A 24,366-nucleotide genomic window follows, 5' to 3' on the forward strand; every position below is an offset into this window, starting at 1 on the left:
CATGAAGACTGAAAAGTCTTCTGCCGCCGGTTTCTGGACCTCTTCACTTTTCGGCATCTGCAAGGGGGTCGGCGTCGCGGCTCCGGGACCGGACTCCATGGCTGGGCCTGTGTTCGATCCCTCTGGAGCTAATGGTGTCCAGTAGCCTAAGAAGCCAATCCATCCTGCACGCAGGTGAATTCACTTCTTCTCCCCTAAGTCCCTCGTTGCAGTGAGCCTGTTGCCAGCAGGACTCACTGAAAATAAAAAAACCTAATAACTTTTTCTAAGCAGCTCTTTAGGAGAGCCACCTAGATTGCACCCTGCTCGGACGGGCACAAAAACCTAACTGAGGCTTGGAGGAGGGTCATAGGGGGAGGAGCCAGTGCACACCACCTAGTCCTAAAGCTTTTATTTTTGTGCCCTGTCTCCTGCGGAGCCGCTGATCCCCATGGTCCTGACGGAGTCCCAGCATCCACTAGGACGTCAGAGAAAGAAGAAATAGCACATATAGTGTAGTAATTTGAATAAAAGTGGGTTTATTAAATTAAAATACATAAAATGCTTATATCCAAAAAGTGACAAATTCACTCTATAGTAAAATTGGAACCGTACCGTTTCGGGCTCCCAGCATGGAGCAATGAAAAGAGTAAAATTGTAAGGTTCCGGAATTCCTCCCTCCTCTCTTCACGCAAAACACCGGCCGCAGGACCTGGTAGGGTTCTCCTATTATTCTGAATGCAGGTAGATGGATCATTCAGTGCCGCCAACGCGTTTCGAGTTGTATATAACTCTTCCTCATACTACACAGTAGATAGAATTTTAGTACTGTATAACCCTTACTCAGTAGAGTGGGATACAGGGAGACTCACCCCACTTCCAGGATCGATCAATACGCTCAAAAGACGCTGAGTGGATTCAGACGCTACTAGTGTACACTGCAGCTCTGGTAACTGATAAGAGACACAGACACTCAAAGGACACAGACGCTCAGTGAACGAAGAGTATATGCAGACGCTGCTGTCTGCGACCTGGTCTCGGAGCCAACTCTAATGTACACAACCGCAGCGGCCTAAGCTGCGACTAAGTACCCTTGTGGTAGCGTCTGAGACGGAAGTAAGGTCATCAGTTCATGGATGGGAGACGCACGGAAACTGGTCATGAACTGGGGGGAGGGGCGGACAGGAGAGCGTCTGACTACCCCTGCTGACATAAACTCCAGGGATCGCGGCCTCAACCTAGTCCTGGCACCTATGATCCCTAAAGCATAGCGCTGGAGCACTTAAGAGTGGCGGCACGTCAGCCACTGTTTGTGGTCTACTCCAATACAGTGCGGCTGTGCCCGGAATCCCCTAGTAAGTGGAACCGATGCCTTATCTTCTCCCCATGCTGCGGCCACAGCCTGGTAACGTCTGGTGGACCTGCTAGAACGCTCGTCGAGACACTAATACCCAAGGGTAAGCATTGTTGCGACCCGGTGGAGAGTTGTCGGAGCGACTCTTTCTAGGATGCGTTTAAGACGCTGTTAAAAAAGATTACTCAAAACATAGTAAGACTATAAAAATAAGATTTTACTCACCGGTAAATCTATTTCTCGTAGTCTGTAGTGGATGCTGGGGACTCCGTAAGGACCATGGGGATAGACGGGCTCCGCAGGAGACTGGGCACTGCAAGAAAGATTTAGAACTACTGGTGTGCACTGGCTCCTCCCTCTATGCCCCTCCTCCAGACCTCAGTTAAGGAAACTGTGCCCGGAAGAGCTGACATTACAAGGAAAGGATTTTGGAATCCAGGGTAAGACTCATACCAGCCACACCAATCACACCGTATAACTTGTGATAACATACCCAGTTAACAGTATGAACAACAACAGAGCATCACCAATGGATGCTAACATAACATAACCCTTTATTAAGCAATAACTATATACAAGTATTGCAGAAAGTCCGCACTTGGGACGGGCGTCCAGCATCCACTACGGACTACGAGAAATAGATTTACCGGTGAGTAAAATCTTATTTTCTCTAATGTCCTAGTGCAGCGTTTCTCAAACTGTGGGTCGCGACCCCAGAGTGGGTCGCACCCATCTCAGCATGGGGTCGCGACTCACCCGCAGTTACCGGCACTCAGACAGGCTCCAATCCCCGGCGCACACGCTGCAATGTTGACTCACAGCGGTACGCCTGTACCCAGCACACACGTTCCCCCGTCGGCTCCTCCTCCCCGCACTATGATTGACACCCAAGAGACGTCCGGGCGTCATGACGTCACGACGTCCTGAAAAAAGTTAACTAAACATAAAAAGAATTAGTCAGGCACAGAAGGACTCGCGGCCCCTGTAGTCTGCTAGTGGCAGACTGAAGAAATTACAGTTGTTTAAAAAAAATAATAATAATAATTTATAGTAAGTACAAATGGGAGCATTGTCATGTAGTAAAATTAGTAAAGGTTAATGTGCATTATTTTTATACCACATCACCCTCACCCCCTGCCCATCATCTTCCCATTTTTATTTGTATTCTCATATTTCTTAGACGTTTATATGCTATAAAAATATACTGAAGAAAGTTTTTGGCCATATAATATTTATAGGGAAGATGATGGGCAAGGGGGAGTGATGATGCATAAAATGTATGCACGTTACCCACCTTTGCTTATCACCTTTCTTATATGTCTTTATGCCCAATCATCTTTCTTAAATATTCATATGCCATAACAATATACGGGTGGTCTTCAAGTTGTCGACGGCCGGGCTCCCAACGACCACCATACCGGCACCGGAATCCCGACCGCCGGTATACTGACAGCTTTTCTCCCTCTTGGGGGTCCACGACCCCCCTGGAGGGAGAATAGATAGCGCCATAGTGTGGTGAGTGCAGTGAGCCCGCAAGGGGCTCATTTGCGCTCGTCCAGCTGTCGGTATGCAGGCGGTTGGGATTCCGGTGCCGGTATGCTGGCCGCCGGGAGTCCGACCGCCAGGCATCACATACTGCACCCCAATATACAGGTATAAGGAATATGACGGCCATAAAAATACATTAGGAAGATGATGGGCCCTTTGGCTGATGTGCATACATTTTATGCTTCATCACCCTCCTTGCCTACTACCTTCCCTATACTGTATATACAGATATGCCGCCCTCCTCTTTGCTACAAATGGGCCACACATGCAGCTGCATTGCAATTGCAACTACTCAAACCCATGTGTGACCCATTTGCGGGAGCATACACACCCATGCGATCCTATGGTTTGTGGGTGCATGCGCAGTGTACGCACTCACCCGTGGGTATGCTAGTCACAGCAAACAAGTAGCATTTGCCATGGCTATCGGCAAAGATGAGTATCTGCATTTTATGCCCATCATCTTTCCTATATATTTTTATGTCATACAAATACTGTATATAAGAAAGACAATGGGCATAAAGATAAATAAGGAAGATGAGGGGTCATGTGCATACATTTTTTGCCACCTCTCCAACCCCTTGCCCATGTTCTTCCTTATAAATTTGTATGCCATAAAAATATACAAGGCAGTTCAATAAGTAATGTAACAAGACCGATTATGTGTAAGGCCGGAGCGGAGAGGAAGGGAAGAGAGACTTGTGCAGAGAGGATGGGCACAGAGGAAGGGAAGAGGCTAGTGCAGAGGAAAGAAAGAGAGGCTGGCACAGAGGATAGGCAGAAAGGCTGGCACTGAAAGAAGATGGGAAGAGAGGCAAGCACAAACCACTCAGACCACCAAATGCAGCTTTGATCTCCCCATGCCACAACAAATACCACACTGACCCTCCCCACATCCCACAACAAAATATCAGTTGTAAGATGGCGGGGCTGATGGAAATATGGTCAAACATTGAAGTGCATAGTGTGATCAGATTTCTGAGTCCAAAGGCACATCAGCAGCTTACATTCATCGCCAACTTGCTGAGGTGCACGGTGATAACATCATGTCACAGAAACAGGTTTGGGTTTCATGCACTACATTTGATAATGCATGTGTGAGTTGTTAAAGCATTGGGGGTCATTCCGAGTTGATCGCTAGCTGCCGTTGTTCGCAGCGCAGCGATCAGGCAAAAAATCGGCACTTCTGCGCATGCGTATGCGGCTCAATGCACATGCGCGACGTACTTACACAAAAGCCGATGCAGTTTCACACAAGGTCTAGCGACGCTTTTCAGTCGCACTGCTAACCGCTGAGTGATTGACAGGAAATGGGTGTTTCTGGGAGGTAACTGACCATTTTCGGGGAGTGTGTGTAAAAACGCAGGCGTGCCAGATACAAACGCAGGCGTGCCTGGGGAAACGCAGGCGTGGCTGGCCGAACGCAGGGCGTGTTCGTGACGTCAAAACAGGAACTAAACAGTCTGAAGTGATCGCAAGCTAGGAGTAGGTCTGGTGCTGCTCAGAAACTGCACAATCTTTTTTTTTTTAATAAAGTGTTTTTATTCAGTAAAATGAGGAGACAGGTACAGACATTGCAGACCAGTAGCATAGCACGTCACATCACATATATCAGTCATATCGGAACTTCATTAATAATACAATTCAACATCAGCGGATTAATTGCCATGTCTATAAGGAGATGATCATGCATTTTGATTTTTCTGTCTTTTATGGTCCGCAAGCTCTGCAGCCGTTATGTACGTCTCTATTAATTTTTTATTAATTTTTGCCCATAAGCTAACCAAAAAACAGTAACTAATAAACAGAACAAACATACCTAAAAGAGAAAAAAAAAAAAAAAAAAATAGTAAACGCCTAGCTAGAAGCGTATGAAGGATCGATCATCTGATTCAGCTGCACAATATTCCCATGTATGCTATACGAGCACGCAGGGCTCCAATGTCAACCATTTTAAACGAATATCTTAAGCAGTAAGTTAGTCATGTGGTATCGCTTCGGTTCGCATTGTAATTAGTTAAGGGACCATTTGGGAATGGGGAGAGTTCAGCCATGGAGACCAGACTCTTTCAAATTTGGCTGAAGCGTTTTGCTTCATATATACATATCTTTCTTTGAATATTGTATCGTTAACCAGGGTTTTAAGCGCAGATATTAAAGGGCCACCTGGGGCCATCCAGAGTCTCGCAATGCAAACCTTAGCCAAGGCACATACATTGCGAGCATAAAGACCCACCGAAACGGGCACAGAAGTAGAGCCCTCCATCCCCAAGATACAAAATTGCGGGGTAAGCAGTCCGCCAGTCACTCCCGTATTCTCCAGGATTGACCTAACTCCCGACCAGAACATCCGCAACCTCGGGCAGTCCCACACCAGATGCCAGAATGTACCCTCCTCCACCCCGCACTTAGGGCACATGCCGGTCCCACCAGCCCCAAAAGTAGCCAACCTAGTTGGAGTTATATAAGTTCTATGTAGAATGAAAAGTTGAATTTGCTGATATCTGAGAGACTTGGTAACTGTAGCAGGATATTCCAACGCAAGGGTCCAGTCCTCCTCAGTTATTGGACCCAAATCATCCTCCCACCTTCCACGGAGACGTGTCAGAGGGTCCGCATGGAGTTTAGTTAGGAGATATCCATACGCAAGGGAGACCATTTTAGCCCGACCCAGTGTAGCCACAAAGGTCTTTATGGGAAATGGGAGGATTCGTGGGGGGGACTCAGCAAATTGGGACTGGAGGGCATGACGGAGCTGAAGATATCTGAAAAAGTAGGAGTTGGGTAAATCAAACTCATCTTTCAGCTGCTGAAAGGATTTGAATACACTATCTAGGTAGAGCTGGGATATAGAAACCACCGATCTAGGGGCCCAAACCTCCCGTCCCTCAAGTGCGTGTAGTTCAGGAAGCCAGTCAGAGTACCAGAGGGGGGTATCTGGGTCCAGGTCGTCGTACCCCAAGAGAACTCTCAGGGCCCGCCATATCTTTAAGGCCTGGAAAATAATAGGGGGGGAGAAATCGAGCCATGTTCCCACTTAGCAGCACCTGCAAAGGAGATAGGTGGGGGAAGTAGCAGCGAATAAATTCACAGTGTAAAGATTCAGCGTTAGAATCCTGCGCCCATATACTAATATGAGTCAGCTGAGCAGCGTAGTAATATATCTGAAAATTAGGCAGAGCCAGGCCGCCGTCAGAACGCTGCCTGGTGAGGGTATTCAACTGTATTCTGGGTCTCCTGTTGGCCCATATCAGTGAGGATAAAACGCTATTCAATTTCCTAAAAAATATTGGGAAGATATAGACCGGGGACTGGAGAATAATGTATAAAAGTTTAGGTAATATAATCATTTTTATGAGATTGACCCTGCCAGAGACCGTCAGTGGAAGCCTACACCAAGTCTTGGATTTGCTGATGACCCACTGCAGGGTTGGGTCCAGATTCAAAGGGATATAATCAGAGGGGTCATTAGTTATTTGGATTCCAAGGTATTTAAATTGTGTTGTCCAACATAGTGGCAGGGAGACTTTGGGAACAGTAGGAGGGGAGCCCATGACTGGCATAATGTATGATTTGGACCAGTTAATTCTAAGGCCCGAATGGGCTCCAAAGCTCTCTATCACCCGCAGCAAAATGGGCATTGACTTGGTGTAGTCTTGCAAGAACAGCAACATGTCGTCTGCGTAAAGAGCTATTCTATCTTCCCGTGAGCCTGTACATATTCCTGTAATATCTGGATGCGATCTTACCAAACATGCCAAGGGCTCGATGGCCAAGGCGAACAGCGTGGGGGAGAGGGGGCAGCCCTGTCTAGTACCTCGGGAAAGCTGAAAGGGCTGGGATACATAGCCATTCACCAAGATCCTGGCACTCGGATGTTGGTACAGTAATTTAGTCCATCTAATAAAGTTGGGCCCGAAGCCCATACGTGCCATCACCTCCCATAGATAAGCCCATTCAATGCTGTCGAAAGCCTTGGCTGCGTCTAACGAGACCACAGCCGAGTCAGAAGGGGAGTCATGTGGGAGTTGCAAAATGGTATTTAGTCTACGCAGGTTAATAGATGTGGACTTCCCTGGCATGAAGCCAGTCTGGTCCGAGTGAACGAGGGAGGTGATTACTGTGTTAAGCCGTATTGCCAATATCTTTGCCAGGATCTTAGCGTCATTGGGAATCAGGGAGATCGGCCTATAGGAGTCTGGAGACCTAGGGTCCTTATCGGGTTTTGGAATCACTATTATAATTGCCTCTGACATAGAGAGGGGGAGCTCGTTACCGGCAAATATATCCAAGTATAGGGCATGAAGTCTGGGCCCAAAAAAATCAATATGATTCTTGTAGACCTCAGAGGGAATCCCATCAGACCCCGGAGCCTTGCCACTAGGGGACATGCCAATGGCCGCAGTCACCTCCTCGAGCGTCAAGGGCGCCTCCAGCTGTTCACAGGCCCCAGAGGAAAGTGCGGGCAGCTCAATACTCCCCAGGTAATATGATAGATCTAGAGTAGAGCACGTCAATTGTGAGCTATATATCTCAGAGTAATAGGATCTGAATAATTGCGCAATGTCTGGCGTGGTGTCAACAATGGAGCCATCCCCACCATACATCCGGGCAATCGTAGACCCAGGACGATCATAGTGTATCAGGCGAGCCAGGAGTCCCCCCGTCCTATCAGCCTGCATATAAATATTAGTGGCTTTGAAAAGGTGGGAGCGTGAGTTTTTATCGGACAGGTGAGCCATCCAAGCCGACTGAGCCGCCATCCAGCGTACCTTCGTCGCTGGGGCACCATCTAGCAAATATTGGGACTCTAGTTCCCTGGCATCTCCCTCAAGGACCCGTTCTCTCTCCCTTGAGGACATTTTATGAGCCGCTATGCATCTAATATAGGTACCTCTCAAAAACGCCTTAAATGAATCCCAAACTATCGTACCCGGGGCTGACCCTACGTTTTCATTAAAATATCCCCCCCACTGAGTCTCCAGGTCACTACAGTCACCCAGTTGGGACAACCAAGAGGGGTGCAGCTTCCAGTAAGAGTGCCCCCTCTGACCCCCCACAGCAATGGTCATCAACATAGGGGAGTGATCAGAGACCCCTCGAGCCTCATAGTGGATGTCAATGATCCCAGGGACAAGGGCAGGGGACACCAAAATCAGGTCAATCCTGGAGAAGGAGCCATGAGCACTGGAAAAACAGGAGAACTGACGGGCCGCAGGGTGACGGAGTCTCCACGGATCCACCCACTGCAAACTATCCAAGAAGTCAGCAAATTTGGTAGGGCCACCACCCGCCAGCGCAACATTCGGGGAGTGCCATCGGTCCAAGGATAAATCTAGGACATTATTGAAATCGCCCAAGCATATCACAGGGGTGGTAGGAGATGGAGCAACAAAAGAGGCAGCCTGCTGCAGTACGGCATATGAAAAAGGAGGGGGAACATACACCGCTAGAATATAATAGGGCTGAGAACTCAGTTTACATTCCATAAATACAAATCTTCCATACGGGTCAGATTTGATCGATAACAATTCAAATTGCACTGATTTTTTAATCAGAATCGAGACACCCCTAGAGTAGGAGGAATGAGAGGCATGGTAAGCCCATCCCACCCAGGCCCGTCGTAATGATAATAACCTATTCCCCTCCAAGTGGGTCTCACTGAGGCATGCAACGTCCGGGTCATATTTTTTAAACAAGAGCGTTTGATTTTGTTATTCAGACCCCGGACATTCCATGCCAAAAATTTCAGGTTAATCATGACCCCATACAGACTCTATGTGTCTCCCGGATAGACATGTCCCTAAAATATAACTGAGAATCAACATTAGCAACACCAACATCACTTGACGTATGTAAGCCCTGCGTAATAAGCCACAGCGTCTGAATCATTAAACATCCTTGTGTCAAAAAAAACTTAGGTAAGAAAAATAACAAACTAAAGAAAGAAAACCAAAACCAACAGCGAAGGGAGCCGCAACCGGCAGCCTCCCAATTATCCCTCCCCTCCCCGTACACCTCCCCGAACTTCGGCATACTTTTTTCCCCCAAACCAGCAACCTACACTTCCAAGTGCTAAGAGAGGCCTAGATTCCCAACTAAACCTCTAACCCTTCTCTAGTCAACACCACTTGGACGTAAAAGTCTTGAGCCACCAATGCAAAGGAGGGGGGCTCCCCGATCCATGATCGTTCCCTCCGGTAGATCAGGCCTCAGCTTCCGCATCACAGGAGGTCAGTCCGGAGCTAGCTGCCGAGCACCCGGTGCAAATCTGTCCAGCCATTGTGCCGCTTCTCTGGGGGTATTAAAAAACTTGGTCTCCCCATCCGCCACAACTCTGAGCCTTGAAGGAAACAGCATGGAATAGGAGATGTTAAGGTCTCGCAGACGCCGTTTTATGGGCATAAACTGGGCTCGGTCCTTCTGGACGTCTGCGGCAAAATCCGGGAAGGCCGACACCGTAACTCCATTACGGACTAACGGGCCCTTCGTACGCCCTAGGCGGAGAACTGAGTCCCGGTCTTTGTAATGTAGGAATTTGGCGATGAAGGTGCGAGGAGGGGCACCAGGAGGTAGCGGCCGAGATGGTATTCTATGTGCACGCTCCACCGTAAATTGGGCAGTAAAGGACTCAGCCCCATACATCTCCTTAAGCCAAGATTCGAGAAAGTCCTCCGGCTGCGAGCCCTCTTCTCTTTCAGGCAGGCCTACAAAACGTACATTGTTCCTGCGCAGCCGTCCTTCCATATCTAAGAGCTTGGTCTGAAGGGAGGAAACCTGCTGGGTCACCGTAGATACGGATTGTTTCAGGGGGCCACACATATCTTCCAGGTTGGAGACCCGTGTCTCCGCCTCAAACACTCTCTCACGAATACGCTGAACATCTTGTCTGAGTAAGGAGAGGTCGCACTGCACCTTTTCCATCTTATCAGAGAGACGCTGTTCACTGCCAGCTATAGCCTCCAGCACCTGCTGAATAGACGGCGCCTCTGCCATCTCTGGGGTACCGGCCGCGGACACAGAGGGGGGTCCGAGTGGGTTGGAGAGGCTCCCTGGGAAGGAGCCAATGACACCCTGGGATTGGATTGCCTGGCATATCTTTCCAGTTTGGCCGCGGCCGCACTCTGGCCGCCCTTAACCATATCGTGCAGGAGCAGTCACACCTACCCCAGGGCAGGGTTTTTAGGATAGAGTGTAGGTAGATGGCGGCAGCAGCAAGGACGTACACAATCAGTGGCGGGAAGCACCGTGCCTGGTCCTTATGTCCGAATATCAATGGGTAGAAAATGCAGACTTGTGTAGCAGCAGCAGCAATAATATGGACAGAAGTATTGTAGAGGGAGTAGTCCCAGGAGGCAGGGGTAGGATATTGGTGTGTAACACACTGTTGAATATTAGTGCAGTACAGCAGCGTAGCCAGATCCTATCTATATGCAGCCTCTCTGTGGTAGAATGGGAGAGCTGCGCAGCGTGAACACCTGACGGTGCCTCCAACACTATGCTGAGGTAATATAGATGATATAGATAGTGTGAGGCTGATATTGGGTGAGATCAGCAGACAATAGGGTCTCAGAGTTCATAAAACAGAGTGCAAGTCCCTGGAGAGTCTCATCAGGCAGCCCCTGATATGTGTAGGCATGGGCAGCAGCCTCTGTGATCCCCTCCTAAAATGGCCGCATTGTCTCTTCCCCTTCCCCAGGAGTACCTGCCAAACGTCCTAACTTCAGGGTCCCTGGTCCCAGCTCACGAGGCAGAGGAGAGGCTGTCTCTCCCCCACAGTCTTTCGGCGGCGTCTGGCGTCAGCAGCAGCCCGCCGCACGAGCTCCGGGCGTCCCGCGGCCGAGGCCGCCAAAATCGAGGCCAGGGATCCGGAGGAGTTGTAGGCCGCAGGGCCGGGCGGCGGTGATTGGCGCCTCTACGGGACCCGGAGACCACGGACAGACACACCCGTCGGTGCCCAGCAGCACAGGGTGAGTACTTCAGCCGGGCAGAGCACCAGGGGGAGTCAGGATATATTCAGGAGTTTAGGTAGCCGGGGAGCTCCCGAGACTTGCTGCCTACTCCTCAGCCGCCGTGGCCACGCCCCTGCACAATCTTTTTTTGAAGCAATGCTGCGATCCTTTCGGTCGCATTTCTGCTAAGCTAAGATACACTCCCAGAGGGCGGCGGCCTAGCGTTTGCACGGCTGCTAAAAGCAACTAGCGAGCGAACAACTCGGAATGAGGGCCACTATCCTTGGGAGGTACTGGACCATCCTCCCTACAGCCCTGACCTGTCACAGATTGATTCCCATCTCTTTGGACAATTGAAGCACCTGGGTGCAAGGTTATTCGCAAACGACAGTGAAGTTCAGCAAGCTGCCATGTTTGGCTTCAGGCGCTTCAACCATGCTGGGATAGATGTACGAGTTAAATATATGCAATGAGAGGTTACCTTATTTATTGAAGCACCCTTGTATAAGGAAGATGAAGTGCATACATTTTATGCCTCATCAAACCGTCTCCCCCCTTCCCTCCCCCATGCCCATCATCCTCCCTATATATTTTTATGGCATAAGAATATATAAGGAAGACGATGGGGAGGGGGTTGAAATGGCATAAAAAAGAACCAATGGAATAAAGAGCATTAAACCCATTTTTTTCTCTGCCAGTTGCACATCACTGAATGAAATGGACCGTTTTCTTCAAAAGAGTGTCAGAAAGCAGAGCAATGATGGAAAGTGTGTTGCCAGTTGCAGCAAAAGATGTATTGCCAGCGAAGATTCAAGTAACAATAAAAAGCCAAGAAACCGGAAATATGATCCAAAATATTTGGAATATGGCTTTACATGGGCTGGCTCAGAGGAAGCACCACGTCCACAGTGTGTGGTGAAGTTCTTGCTAAAGAGAGCTTAAAACCGTAAAAAATGATCAGGCACCTACAGACAAAGCACAGTTCTCTACAAACCAAACCGCTTGATTATTTTAAACGAAAATTGAGGGAACTACGCGGCCAAAAAACCGTACTAAAAGGTGCAGTTACAGTTAATGAGAAAGCACTTGAGGCCTCATTTGTGGTGTCATACTGGATAGCCAAAACAGGTAAACCCCACAACATTGGAGAAAGCTTTTTTCTACCTTGTGCCAAAGAAATGGTTTGTATTATGTTTGGGCAAAATGCTGCTACTCAGCTTGATTTGATCCCCCTGTCTAATGACACTATAGCTAGGCGAATTCATAGTATGGCAAAAGACGTGACAGAGCAAGTCACCAACATGGTTAAGCAAAGTGCTTTTTTTGCCATTCAGATTGATGAAACGACAAATGTGTCGGGGTCTGCTCAGATGCTGACCTACATAAAATTTGAAAATGATCAAAAACTACACGAGGAATTTTTTTTCTGCCAGCCTCTACCGCAACGTGCTACTGGGGAACAGCTTTTTTCACTTCTGGATACTTTTGTCACTAACTCTGGATTGGAATGGCTGCGCTGTGTAGGAATTTGTAGTGACGGTGCTCGGGCAATGACTGGAAACAACAGTGGGCTAGTGACCAGAGTGCAAGCTGTTGCACCCCAAGCAGTCTGGACTCACTGCATTATACACAGGCAAGCCCTTGTTGCAAAAAAAAATGCCACCTATTCTAAAACAAGTCCTTGATGAAGCTGTACGCACAGTAAACTTCATTAAGAGCAGTGCAACAAGTGCACGCCTATTCAGAGTTTTGTGTGAGGAGATGGGAGCTGAGCTGAGCACCATCAGTTACTTTACCACACAGAAGTACGCTGGTTGTCACGGGGAAATGTGGTCAACCGTTTATTTGAGCTTAGGGACGAAGTACATTTTTTTTCTTTCAGACAGAGATTCCATGCTGGCTGAAAATTTTTTAGATGCCAAGTGGCTTGCTATGCTAGCTTACCTAGCAGACATTTTTGACCGGTTAAATGTGCTAAATACCTCCCTCCAAGGACAAGAAATGACAGTTTTTTCATCCACTGACAAGATTGAAAGTTGGATCAAGAAGCTGTCCTTGTGGTACACTCGTGTAGAAAGTGGTAATTTTGAAGCATTTCCTTTGTTGGATGAATTTTTGCATGACAATGATCTTCCAAAACATGATTTGAAACCTGTTATCATCAGCCATCTGGAGAGCCTCCAACAGCAATTTCGTCAGTACTTTCCTGAAAAGGATCGAAAAGCAGAAGCGTGGATTAGGAATCCCTTCAGTGCTGAAGCGACTGCAAATGCTTGTTTGCCACTTTCAGTGGCTGAAAAATTGATTGATCTCTCCTGTGATGAGACACTGAATCTGAGATACTCTGAACAACCTCTTGCAAACTTCTGGATCTCGGTTCAACAGGAATACCCAGACCTGTCATCTGCTGCATTGAAGGTGCTGACGCCGTTTACATCTACCTACCTTTGTGAAGCTGGATTTTCAGCTTTAACATTACTGAAAAATAGGTACAGATCCCGTCTCGCTGTTGAAGATGACATTCGCCTTTATCTCAGTCACACAAAACCCCGTTTCAAGAATTTGTGTTCAACACTACAAGCTCACCCATCCCATTAATTAAGACGTAAATAAAGTTTTTATTATATAAATAAGTTCTAGTTATTGAAAAGTGTCATCTTATTAGACCTAGACACACCATGCTATTTTGCAATTATTTTGTCTGCTTTTATCTGTTTATCAAGCAGCCTTGGTGTTATTTCTTTTTGTATAATTGGCTGACCACTCAAAATAAAGAATTCTTTAAAAAAAAAATTTAAAAAAGGAAAGTATCATGTTCTCTACATTTGTGCATTTATTTTGTAAGAATAAAAAAAAATCACCAGATCTTAAAAATAAAGTGTGAGACTTATAAATATATATGGATATTGAGGGTAATTCCAAGTTGATCGCAGCAGGAAATTTTTTAGCAGTTTGGCAAAACCATGGTGGTCATTCCGAGTTGTTCGCTCGCAAGCTGCTTTTAGCAGCTTTGCACACGCTAAGCCGCCGCCTACTGGGAGTGAATCTTAGCTTATCAAAATTGCGAACGAAAGATTCGCAATATTGCGAAAAGACTCTCTGTGCAGTTTCAGAGTAGCTCCACACTTACTCGGCATCTGCGATCAGTTCAGTGCTTGTCGTTCCTGGTTTGACGTCACAAACACACCCAGCGTTCGCCCAGACACTCCTCCGTTTCTCCAGCCACTCCTGCGTTTTTCCCAGAAACGGTAGCGTTTTTTCACACACACCCATAAAACGGCCAGTTTCCGCCCAGAAACACCCACTTCCTGTCAATCACATTACGATCACCAGAACGAAGAAAAAACCTCGTAATGCCGTGAGTAAAATACCTAACTGCATAGCAAATTTACTTGGCGCAATCGCACTGCGGACATTGCGCATGCGCATTAGCGACTAATCGCTCCGTTGCGAGAAAAAAATAACGAGCGAACAACTCGGAATTACCCCCTATGTGCACTGCAGAGGGGGCAGATATAACATTTGCAGAGAGAGTTAGATTTGGGTGGGTTATATTGTTTCTGTGCAGGGTAAATACTGGGTGGGTTATATTGTTTCTGTGCAGGGTAAATACTGCAGATTGAACACACCACACCCAAATCTAACTCTCTCTGCACATGTTATATCTGCCTCCCCTGCAGTGCACATGGGCCCTCATTCCGAGTTGATCGGTCGGTATTTTTCATCGCATCGCAATGAAAATCCGCTTAGTACGCATGCGCAATATTCGCACTGCGACTGCGCCAAGTAATTTAACAATGAAGATAGTATTTTTACTCACGGCTTTTTCATCGCTCCGGCGATCGTAATGTGATTGACAGGAAATGGGTGTTACTGGGCGGAAACACAGCGTTTTAGGGGCGTGTGGATGAAAACGCTACCGTTTCCGGAAAAAACGCAGGAGTGGCTGGAGAAACGGAGGAGTGTCTGGGCGAACGCTGGGTGTGTTTGTGACGTCAAACCAGGAACGACAAGCACTGAACTGATCGCACAGGCAGAGTAAGTCTGAAGCTACTCTGAAACTGCTAAGTAGTTTGTAATCGCAATATTGCGAATACATCGGTCGCAATTTTAAGAAGCTAAGATTCACTCCCAGTAGGCGTAGGCTTAGCGTGTGTAACTCTGCTAAATTCGCCTTGCGACCGATCAACTCGGAATGAGGGCCATGGTTTTGCCCAACTGCTAAAAAATTTCCTGCTGCGACCAACTTGGAATTACACCCATTGTTCAGCAGTAACTTGCTGGGGTCACATAAAAAAATGTTTTGTCAGATGGGGTCCCAGAGCAAAATAGTTTGAGAACCCTTGTCCTAGTGGATGCTGGGGACTCCGTAAGGACCATGGGGATTATACCAAAGCTCCCAAACGGGTGGGAGAGTGCGGATGACTCTGCAGCACCGAATGGGCAAACACGAGGTCCTCCTCAGCCAGGGTATCAAACTTGTAGAATTTTGCAAAGGTGTTTGAACCTGACCAAGTAGCTGCTCGGCAAAGCTGTAATGCCGAGACCCCTCGGGCAGCCGCCCAAGAAGAGCCCACCTTCCTTGTGGAGTGGGCTTTTACTGATTTTGGCAGCGGCAATTCAGCCGCAGAATGAGCCTGCTGAATCGTGTTACAGATCCAGCGCGCGATAGTTTGCTTTGAAGCAGGAGCACCCAGCTTGTTGGATGCATACAGGATAAACAGCGAGTAAGTTTTCCTGACTCCAGCCGTTCTGGCTATATAAATCTTCAAAGCCCTGACTACATCAAGCAACTTGGAATCCTCCAAGTCACGAGTAGCCGCAGGCACCACAATAGTTTGGTTCAAATGAAAGGAAGACACCACCTTCGGCAGAAATTGCGGACGAGTCCGTAATTCTGCCCTGTCCATATGGAAAACCAGATAGGGGCTTTTACACGACAAAGCTGCCAATTCTGACACACGCCTAGCCGAAGCTAAGGCCAATAGCATGACCACTTTCCACGTGAGATACTTTAGCTCCACGGTCTTAAGTGGCTCAAACCAGTGGGATTTCAGGAAACCCAACACCACGCTGAGATCCCAAGGTGCCACTGGTGGCACAAAAGGGGGCTGAATATGCAGCACTCCCTTAACAAACGTCTGAACCTCAGGAAGAGAAGCCAGTTCTTTCTGAAAGAAAATGGATAGGGCTGAAATCTGGACCTTTATGGACCCCAATTTTAAGCCCATAGTCACTCCTGACTGTAGAAAGTGCAGGAACCGGCCCAGCTGGAATTCCTCTGTAGGGGCCTTCCTGGCCTCACACCAAGCAACATATTTCCGCCATATACGGTGATAGTGCTTTGCTGTCACGTCCTTTTTAGCCTTTATTAGCTTAGGAATAACTTCATCCGGAATTCCTTTTTCTGCTAGGATCCGGCGTTCAACCGCCATGCCGTCAAACGCAGCCGCGGTAAGTCTTGGAACAGACAGGGCCCCTGTTGCAACAGGTCCTGTCTGAGAGGCAGAGGCCATGGGTCCTCTGTGAGCATTTCTTGCAGTTCCGGGTACCAAGTCCTTCTTGGCCAATCCGGAACAATAAGTATTGCTCTCACTCCTCTTTTTCTTACGATTCTCAGCACCTTGGGTATGAGAGGAAGAGGAGGAAACACATAGACCGACTGGAACACCCACGGTGTTACTAGTGCATCCACAGCTATCGCCTGAGGGTCCCTTGACCTGGCGCAATACCTTTTTATTTATTTATTTATTAATAGTTTCTTATATAGCGCAGCATATTCCATTGCGCTTTTTAGCTTTTTGTTGAGGTGGGACGCCATCATGTCCACCTGTGGCAGTTCCCATCGATTTGCAATCTGCGTGAAGACTTCTTGATGAAGTCCCCACTCTCCCGGGTGGAGGTCGTGCCTGCTGAGGAAGTCTGCTTCCCAGTTGTCCACTCCCGGAATGAACACTGTTGACAGTGCTTGCACGTGATTCTCCGTCCAACGAAGAATCCTGGTGGCTTCCGCCATTGCCACCCTGCCTCTTGTGCCGCCCTGGCGGTTTCCATGGGCCACTGCGGTGATGTTGTCTGACTGAATCAGCACCGGTTGGTTTCGAAGCAGAGGCTCCGCTTGACTCAGGGCGTTGAATATGGCCCTTAGTTCCAGGATATTGATGTGCAGACAAGCCTCCTGACTTGACCACAACTCTTGGAAGTTTCTTCCCTGAGTGACTGCCCCCCATCCTCGGAGGCTCGCATCCGTGGTCACCAGGACCCAGTCCTGTATGCCGAACCTGCGGCCCTCGAGAAGGTGAACACTCTGCAGCCACCATAGAAGAGACACCCTGGCCCTGGAGGACAGGGTGATCAGCCGATGCATCTGAAGATGCGATCCGGACCACTTGTCCAACAGATCCCACTGAAAGATCCTCCGTGGAACCTGCCAAAGGGAATGGCTTCGTATGACGCCACCATCTTTCCCAGGACTCGCGTGCAATGATGCACCGACACCTGTTTTGGTCTTAGGAGGTCTCTGACCAGAGTCACGAGCTCCTGAGCCTTCTCCGCCGGGAGAAACACCTTCTTCTGGTCTGTGTCCAGAATCATGCCCAGGAAGGGAAGACGCGTCGTAGGAATCAGCTGCGACTTTGGAATATTCAGAATCCAGCCGTGCTGTTGCAACACTTCCTGAGACTGTGCTACGCTGATCAGCAACTGCTCCCTGGACCTCGCCTTTATGAGGAGATCGTCCAAGTATGGGATAATTGTAACTCCTTGCTTTCGAAGGAGCACCATCATTTCCGCCATTACCTTGGTAAATATTCTCGGTGCCGTGGACAGGCCAAACGGCAACGTCTGGAATTGGTAATGACAGTCCTGTACCACAAACCTGAGGTACTCCTGATGAGGTGGATAAATGGGGACATGCAAGTAAGCATCCTTGATGTCCAGAGACACCATAAAATCCCCCTCTTCCAGGCTTGCAATGACCGCTCTGAGCGATTCCATTTTGAACTTGAATTTCTTCAGATAAATGTTCAGGGATTTTAAATTCAAAATGGGTCTGACCGAACCGTCCGGTTTCGGTACCACAAACATTGTGGAATAGTAACCCCTTCCCTGTTGAAGGGGGGGAACCTTTACCACCACCTGCTGGAGATATAACTTGTGAATTGCCGCTAACACAACTTCCCTTTCTATGGGGGAAGCTGGCAGGGCCGACTTTAGGTAACGGTGAGGGGGCATCACGTCGAATTCCAGTTTGTATCCCTGAGACACAATTTGTATAGCCCAGGGATCCACCTGTGAACGAACCCACTGGTGGCTGAAATGTCGGAGACGCGCCCCCACCGCTCCTGGCTCCACCTGTGGAGCCCCAGCGTCATGCGGTGGATTTAGTGAAAGCCGGGGAGGTCTTCTGTTCCTGGGAACTAGCTGTATGGTGCAGCTTTTTTCCTCTACCCCTGCCTCTGGCAAGAAAGGATGCACCTCTGACTTTCTTGCTGTTTTGTGAACGAAAGGACTGCATTTGGTAATACGGTGCTTTCTTAGGCTGTGAGGGAATATATGGCAAAAAATTCGACTTCCCAGCCGTAGCTGTGGAAACTAGGTCCGAGAGACCGTCCCCAAACAATTCCTCACCCTTATAAAGTTAAACCTTCATGTGTTTTTTTAGAGTCGGCATCACCTGTCCATTGCCGGGTCCACAGGACCCTTCTTGCAGAAATCAACATTGCGTTTATTCTAGAGCCCAGTAGGCAAATGTCCCTCTGGGCATCCCTCATATATAGGACAGCGTCTTTGATATGCCCCAGGGTCAGTAAAATAGTATCCTTGTCCAGGGTATCTAGTTCCTCAGACAGAGTATCTGTCCATGCTGCTACAGCACTACACATCCAGGCCGAAGCAATTGCTGGCCTCAGTAGAGTACCGGAATGTGTATAAACAGACTTCAGGATACCTTCCTGCTTCCTATCCGCAGGATCCTTTAGGGCGGCCGTATCCTGTGACGGCAGGGCCACCTTCTTAGATAAGCGTGTCAAAGCTTTGCCTACCCTAGGGGAGGATTCCCAACGTAACCTGTCCGTTGGCGGGAAAGGATACGCCATAAGTAATCTTTTGGAAATCAGCACTTTCCTATCAGGAGAATCCCACGCTTTTTCACATAATTCATGTGAAGGGGGAAAAGTCACCTCTTGCTTTCTCTCCCCATACATATAAACCCTCTAGTCAGGGACCGGGGTTTCCTCTGTGATGTGTAACACATCTTTCATTGCTATAATCATGTATCGGATGGCTTTAGCCATTTTAGGCTGTAATTTTGCCTCATCGCCATCGACACTGGGGTCAGAATCCGCGTCGATATCTGTGTCAACAATTTGGGATAGTGGGCGCTTCTGAGACCCTGACGGCCTCTGCGTTGTAGGATCAGGCATGGGTTGAGACCCTGACTGTCCCAAGGCTTCAGCTTTATCCAACCTTTTATGCAAGGAGCTTACATTATCATTTAAAACCTTCCACATATCTATCCAATCAGGTGTCGGCGCCGTCGGCGGAGACACCACATTCATCTGCACCTGTTCTGCCTCCACATATCCTTCCTCGTCAAACATGTCGACACAATCGTACCGACACACCGCGCGCACACACAGGGGATGCTCTAATTGAGGACAGGACCCCCACAAGGTCTTTTGGGGAGACAGAGAGAGAGTATGCCAGCACACACCCCAGCGCTATATAACCCAGGGATTACACAGTAACTTAGTGTTTACCCAGTAGCTGCTGTATAACTGATTTTTGTGCCTAAATTTATGTGCCCCCCCCTCTCTTTTTACCCTCTTTCTACCTGGAGACTGCAGGGGAGAGCCTGGGGAGCTTCCTCTCAGCGGAGCTGTGGAGAGAAAATGGCGCTGGTGAGTGCTGAGGAAGAAGCCCCGCCCCCTCAGCGGCGGGCTTCTGTCCCACTTTCTGTGTAAAAATAATGGCGGGGGCTCATACATATATACAGTGCCCAGCTGTATATATGTGACTTTTGCCAAGAGGTATCATAATTGCTGCCCAGGGCGCCCCCCCCCTGCGCACTGCACCCTACAGTGACCGGAGTGTGTGGATAGTGTGGGAGCAATGGCGCACAGCTGCAGTGCTGTGTGCTACCTCATGTGAAGACAGGAGTCTTCTGCCGCCGATTTTGATGTCTTCTTGCTTCTGCTGGCTTCTGGCTCTGCGAGGGGGACGGCGGCGCGGCTCCGGGAACGGACGACCAAGGTTAAGATCCTGTGTTCGAACCCTCTGGAGCTAATGGTGTCCAGTAGCCTAAGAAGCGCAACCTAGCCGCAGTTAGTAGGTTTGCTTCTCTCCCCTCAGTCCCACGTAGCAGAGAGTCTGTTGCCAGCAGAAGCTCTCTAAAAATAAAAAACCTAACTAAAATACTTTCATATTAGCAAGCTCAGGAGAGCTCACTAAAAGCACCCAGCTCTGTCCGGGCACAGATTCTAACTGAGGTCTGGAGGAGGGGCATAGAGGGAGGAGCCAGTGCACACCAGTAGTACTAAATCTTTCTTAGAGTGCCCAGTCTCCTGCGGAGCCCATCTATTCCCCATGATCCTTACGGAGTCCCCAGCATCCACTAGGACGTTAGAGAAAATAAAATAATAAAAGCTTAGGGCTGCCTTAACATCAGCCCTGTGATCATGGTCCGGCTCCTGCCGCACCAAACAAAAAACTGATTTGACTGAGTCGGTGGGCGGGATTATATGGAGGAGCCCGATGCATCCTGGGAGGCCATAAAGCTTGTGACTATTTGGTGCCATTTCCGCTGTTGCTTCGGCATATCCCAATGTTATCCTGTGGATAACCTGTGGACCCAGACGGAGAAAGAGGAAACTTTCATGACCCACGGCTGGGCCCAACACTACACCACAGCAATAAAAATAAGAATTTACTTACCGATAATTCTATTTCTCGTAGTCCGTAGTGGATGCTGGGGACTCCGTAAGGACCATGGGGAATAGCGGCTCCGCAGGAGACTGGGCACAAAAGTAAAAAGCTTTAGGACTACCTGGTGTGCACTGGCTCCTCCCCCTATGACCCTCCTCCAAGCCTCAGTTAGGATACTGTGCCCGGACGAGCGTACACAATAAGGAAGGATTTTGAATCCCGGGTAAGACTCATACCAGCCACACCAATCACACCGTACAACCTGTGATCTGAACCCAGTTAACAGCATGATAACAGAGGAGCCTCTGAAAAGATGGCTCACAACAATAATAACCCGATTTTTGTAACAATAACTATGTACAAGTATTGCAGACAATCCGCACTTGGGATGGGCGCCCAGCATCCACTACGGACTACGAGAAATAGAATTATCGGTAAGTAAATTCTTATTTTGTCTAACGTCCTAAGTGGATGCTGGGGACTCCGTAAGGACCATGGGGATTATACCAAAGCTCCCAAACGGGCGGGAGAGTGCGGATGACTCTGCAGCACCAATTGAGAGAACTCCAGGTCCTCCTCAGCCAGGGTATCAAATTTGTAGAATTTTACAAACGTATTTGCTCCTGACCAAGTAGCTGCTCGGCAAAGTTGTAAAGCCGAGACCCCTCGGGCAGCCGCCCAAGATGAGCCCACCTTCCTTGTGGAATGGGCTTTTACAGATTTTGGCTGTGGCAGGCCTGCCACAGAATGTGCAAGCTGAATTGTACTACAAATCCAACGAGCAATAGTCTGCTTAGAAGCAGGAGCACCCAGCTTGTTGGGTGCATACAGAATAAACAACGAGTCAGATTTTCTGACTCCAGCCGTCCTGGAAACCTATATTTCCAGGGCTCTGACAACGTCCAGCAACTTGGAGTCCTCCAAGTCCCTAGTAGCCGCAGGCACCACAATAGGTTGATTCAGGTGAAACGCTGAAAACCACCTTAGGGAGAAACTGAGGACAAGTCCTCAATTCCGCCCTGTCCGAATGGAAAATCAGATGAGGGCTTTTACAGGATAAAGCCGCCAATTCTGACACGCACCTGGCCCAGGCCAGGGCCAACAGCATGACCACTTTCCATGTGAGATATTTTAACTCCACATATTTAAGTGGTTCAAACCAATGTGACTTTTGGAACCCAAAAACTACATTTAGATCCCAAGGTGCCACTGGAGGCACAAAAGGAGGCTGTATATACAGTACCCCTTTCACAAACGTCTGAACTTCAGGGACTGAAGCTAGTTCTTTTTGAAAGAAAATTGACAGGGCCGAAATTTGAACCTTAATGGACCTCCATTTCAGGCCCATAGACACTCCTGTTTGCAGGAAATGTAGGAATCGACCTAGTTGAAAATTCCTCCGTCGGGGCCTTACTGGCCTCGCACCACGCAACATATTTTCGCCAAATGCGGTGATAATGTTTTGCGGTTATATCTTTCCTGGCTTTGATCAGGATAGGGATGACTTCATCCGGAATGCCTTTTTCCTTCAGGATCCGGCGTTCAACCGCCCCTGCCGTTAAACGCAGCCGCGGTAAGTCTTGGAACAGACAGGGTCCTTGCTGGAGCAGGTCCCTTCTTAGAGGTAGAGGCCACGGATCCTCCGTGAGCATCTCTTGAAGTTCCGGTTACCAAGTCCTTCTTGGCCAATCCGGAGCCACGAATATAGTGCTTACTCCTCTCCATCTTATAATTTTCAGTACCTTGGTTATGAGAGGCAGAGGAGGGAACACATACACTGACTGGTACACCCACTGTGTTACCAGAGCGTCTACAGCTATTGCCTGAGGGTCCCTTGACCTGGCGCAATACTTGTCGAGTTCTATAAACATGTGGAAGACTTCTGGGTGAAGTCCCCACTCTCCCGGGTGGAGGTCGTCCACTCCCGGAATGAATACTGCTGACAGTGCTATCACATGATTTTCCGCCCAGCGAAGAATCCTTGCAGCTTCTGCCATTGCCCTTCTGCTTCTTGTGTCACCCTGTCTGTTTACGTGGGTGACTGCCGTGATGTTGTCCGAATGGATCAACTCCGGGTGACCTTGAAGCAGAGGTCTTGTTGAGCTTAGAGCATTGTAAATGGCCCTTAGTTTCAGGATATTTATGTGAAGTGATGTCTCCAGGCTTGACCATAAGCTCTGGAAATTCCTTCCCTGTGTGACTGCTCCCCAGCCTCGCAGGCTGGCATCCGTGGTCACCAGGACCCAGTCCTGAATGTGCGGCCCTCTAGAAGATGAGCACTCTGCAACCACCACAGGAGAGACACCCTTGTGCTTGGTGACAGGGTTATCCGCTGATGCATCTGAAGATGCGACCCGGACCATTTGTCCAGCAGGTCCCACTGGAAAGTTCTTGCGTGGAATCTGCCGCATGGGATTGCTTCATAGGAAGCCACCATTTTTCCCAGAACCATCTCATTGATGTACTGAGACTTGGCTCGGTTATAGGAGGTTCCCGACTAGCTCGGATAACTCCCTGACTTTCTCCTCCGGGAGAAACACCTTTTTCTGAACTGTGTCCAGGATCATCCCTAAGAACAGAAGACGAGTCGTCGGAATCAGCTGCGATTTTGGAATATTGAGAATTCAATCGTGCTGCCGCAACACTACCTGAGATAGTGCTACACCGACCTCCAACTGTTCCCTGGATCTTACCCTTATCAGGGAATCGTCCAAGTAAGGGATAACTAAAATTCCCTTCCTTCGAAGGAGTATTATCATTTCGGCCATTACCTTGGTAAAGACCCGGGGTGCCGTGGACCATCCATACGGCAGCGTCTGAAACTGATAGTGACAGTTCTGTACCATAAACCTGAGGTACCCTTGGTGAGAAGGGTAAATTTGGACATGAAGGTAAGCATCCTTGATGTCCCGAGACATCATGTAGTCCTCTTCTTCCAGGTTCGCAATCACTGCTCTGAGTGACTCAATCTTGAATTTGAACCTCTGTATGTAAGTGTTCAAAGATTTTAGATTTAGAATCGGTCTCACCGAGCCGTCCAGCTTCGGTACCACAACAGTGTGGAATAATACCCCGTTCCCTGTTGCAGGAGGGGTACCTTGATTATCACCTGCTGGGAATACAGCTTGTGAATGGCTTCCAAAACTGTCTCCCTGTCAGAAGGAGACATCGGTAAAGCCGACTTTAGGAAACGGCGAGGGGGAGACGTCTCGAATTCCAATTTGTACCCCTGAGATATCACCTGAAGGATCCAGGGGTCTACTTGCGAGTGAGCCCACTGCGCGCTGAAATTCATTGAGACGGGCCCCCACCGTGCCTGATTCTGCTTGTAAAGCCCCAGCGTCATACTGAGGGCTTGGCAGAGGCGGGAGAGGGTTTCTGTTCCTGGGAACTGGCTGATTTCTGCAGCCTTTTTCCTCTCCCTCTGTCACGGGGCAGAAATAAGGAACCTTTTGCCCGCATGCCCACGAAAAGACTGCGCCTGATAATACGGCGTCTTCTCATGTTGAGAGGCGACCTGGGGTACAAACGTGGAATTCCCAGCTGTTGCCGTGGCCACCAGGTCTGAAAGACCGACCCCAAATAACTCCTCCCCTTAATAAGGCAATA

The 24,366-nt window shown here is 48.7% G+C and overlaps 1 pseudogene; it reads left to right on the forward strand.

Annotated features, from left to right (window-relative positions):
* Nucleotides 1-12,146: 12,146 nt before the first annotated feature.
* LOC134911261 (zinc finger BED domain-containing protein 5-like) lies at nt 12,147-13,505 on the forward strand (annotated as a pseudogene).
* Nucleotides 13,506-24,366: the final 10,861 nt, after the last annotated feature.

The sequence above is a fragment of the Pseudophryne corroboree genome, chromosome 4 (assembly GCF_028390025.1).
Source record: "Pseudophryne corroboree isolate aPseCor3 chromosome 4, aPseCor3.hap2, whole genome shotgun sequence".
NCBI lineage: Eukaryota > Metazoa > Chordata > Amphibia > Anura > Myobatrachidae > Pseudophryne > Pseudophryne corroboree.